Genomic DNA, 3,458 nt, shown 5'->3' on the forward strand with positions numbered 1-3,458 from the left:
AAATTACTTTCAAGTTTTAAAATTTTCTTATTCTTTGATTTCCGGTTCCAAAAAAAAAAATGAAATCCCAGGGAGTATCATTTCCTCCTCTTTCTCTCTCTCTCTATTTCTTTCTCATTTAATTTTTTTACCCAAATACTCGACATTTAAGATAAATATTTAATATATAAGCACAATTTTTTTTTTTTTTAAATTGAGTAATAAAAAATATTTACATTTATATAAATTTTTTTTTTTGCTCTTTGTTACTTTCAGTATTTAAAGAAATACGTAATTTACTTAAAATAAACATCAAAGACACACACACAAAAAAGCAGAAGACAAGTTTTAATTTAAAATAATAATAATAATAAAAAATAAATAAATAAATCAAACATGGCGAATATTTTAAATTATTATATAATTTGGCTCGTGAAAGACGTGTAAAACATAAAAAGAAATAATAATAATAATATTTTATTGCCGTTAATGGTAAAATTTTCAACTCTCGAGAGATAATTATTATTATTATTATTACAAGAAGACATTTTTTTTTTTTCGTATCGTCGACGCACAAAAAATTTTTTTAGTTTTTTTTTTAATTTTTTTAAGTGTGTTTGTGCCGGGGGAGAGGGGAAGAAGAGGAGACGGGAAAAATGTTGGGAAATGGTACGATATCATTATTTAAATTAAACAAAGACACGAAAATCAATGAAACACCAAAATTTAAAAAATATGAAACGGATAAAAAATTAATAAAAAAAAATGTCGTCGCATCGCCGTCACGTGAAAAAAAAAATTTTTATTCGACAACAAGAGCAACAACGATGACGGATGAAAGAGAATCGACGATAAAAAGAACAACAACAACAACGACAACGACAGAAGCAGAAGAAAAAATAAAAAAAGAATCGATATCGTCGACAAAAAAAGAGAAAATAATTGAAAAGGAGTATAATGAAAAATGTTTTGTACCGGAAATTTATTTAAATAACAAAATAATAAAAGAATTGACGTGTAAATATAAAGATGAACTTTTGAATTTGGAAAAATTAAAAAACGAAAATAAAAAATGTCATAAATTAAAAATTGAAAATGAAAATATTAATAAAGATTTAAATTATATTCAAAATAAAAAAAAAACCGTCACGTTTTTGGATGAGAAATTAAAAATTGGATTTTCAAACGACGGTTTCGTATCGAGTCCGTTGTCATCGTCATCACCAACAACGAATGCATCGACGATGACGACAACAACAGGTTTAGCAGAAGACGCGGGAATTGTTAACGACGCTTTTGTACCAAGTCCAGGTGGATTCGAATCAAATCAAATAAATAATAAAAGACCGAAACCGATAATATCACCGACCGAAGAATTTTTAAAATGTTTAAATAAAAAATATATGGATTTGAATGACGTCATCATGGGTCACGATAAAAACGAACGGAAATGTGATGATGGTGACGACGACGATGACGGTGGTGACGATTGTGATGGTGATGGCGACGACGACGATGGCGATTATGAAAATGATCGGATTTGCGTTGGAATAAATAACGAAGGTTTTTTACAAAGTCCCGCTGCCGGATCCGACGACGCCATAGAAATAGAAGAAAAATATCACGAAACGAATATAAAATCATCGTGTAAGAAGAAAAAAAGTTTTGTTAACAAAATGAAAAAAATATCGAAGAAAAAATTACAAGACAAAGAAAAATTAAAGTATTTATTAATTAAAAGGAAAAAAAATAAAAAAGATTTAAATAAATTCAACGATAAATGTTTTAATAATTACGCCCAATGCGATGACGACGACGATGATAATAATAATGATAATGATGATGATGGTGGTGGTGATCGTAACGAAAGTTTTCTCGATAAGACGTTTGATAATTCGTGGGAATATGAAATCGCATGGAATGAAACGTCACCGAAAAGTACAAAATTTGAACCTCGGTTAAATGAAAATTTATTAAATTGGGAATTGATTAATTTGGAAAAATTCGAATCAATGCCTGGGAAAAATTTATCAATTAAATATAATTCAATGTCAAGTACGTATATTAATTTAAATGTTTACTTTTAAAACCACGACAAATTTGCGCGCGTTTTTCCCCATTTTTTTTTTTTAAATATCGTTAACGTCTAACAAAAAAAATTTTTTTTTTTTTTCTCACAACGAAAAATAATCGACGATGGCGCCATGTTTATTTTGATTTCTTTTCCCCCCTCCCTCGTTGAAAATGTCGTCTGCAACAAGTACAAATATAAAATTTGTTTTCGTGTTTTAAAAAACATTTTATAATTTTGTGGTTTTGACAACCATCAAAAATTATTTCATTAGGTTTGTTTTAAAGTTATTTAAATACTAAAACATCTCTTTGCCTCTCTCTCTCTCTTTCTTTCCCTTTCTCAAGTTCTCTCTCACTTTCTCTCTCTCTCTCTCTCTCCCTTTACTTTTCTTTCATCCATTTTCGCATTTAAGAAGAAGGTAGGAAAAAAAAACAGAAGGATTTCTTGATTTTCTTGTTTTTGTTTTCCCCTCTCCCCTCCCTTTCTTTCCCCTCCGAAAAAAATTAATTATTTTTCTTCTGCTATAATAAAAAAAAAAAAATTTAACGGTTAAAAATTTTTATTTAAATTTAGATTTTCAAATAAAATTTGAATTTTTATTATGAAATAAATAAAACGATAAAAAAAAAGAAAAGGTTTCGTCGATATTTAATAGAATTGGCTCGCGGCCATTTTTAAAAAGGATTTTTTCCTTTGTCATTATTATCTACGTCCACGTCGGTGAAAAATATATAATTAAAATTGAACCTTTTTTTTCCTTTTTTTTCTTTTTTTTTCTTTTCTGTCGATTATGTACATTTACTCAAAAAAAAAAAAAAAAGAAAGAAAAAAGAATTTATAATAATTTTTTTTTTATGTTTTTCTTCAAACGCGTGACATTATAACCCATAGATAAAAAAATGTTTTCAATTTCCTCTTCGCTTACTTGTTGTTACTCTATGGAATTTACAAAAAAAAAAATTTTTTCCCCGTTTTTTTTTTTTTAAATTAAAGAATGTATATTGCAGACGACCACGACGACGATGACGATGACGATGAGGACTCATGGCGGCGATTAATAAAAAAAAAAATGGCGAATAAATAATAATAATAATAATAATAATAATAATAATAATACGTTAGGAAATTTTTTGTAGCGTAAAAACCCAAATAAATCCCTTTTGTAATTTTCTTTTTTTTTTCTTTTTTTAGTTTTTGACTAATTTAAAATTTAAAAAAAAAATTGAAGGAGAGAGAGAGAATGAGGGATGGTGAGGAAGGAAAAAATACATATTTTTTTTTTAAATTTAAAAAAAGGGAAAAACTTCAAAAAGGTTTTTGCTACGAGAATTTTTTTTTTTTTTTAACGCAAAAGAAAATTGCTGATGGTTAAAAAAAAAGAAAAAAAAATTTCCCGTATAAAATA

This window comes from Pediculus humanus, genomic scaffold (genome assembly GCF_000006295.1).
Source record: "Pediculus humanus corporis 1103172107696 genomic scaffold, whole genome shotgun sequence".
Lineage (NCBI taxonomy): Eukaryota > Metazoa > Arthropoda > Insecta > Psocodea > Pediculidae > Pediculus > Pediculus humanus.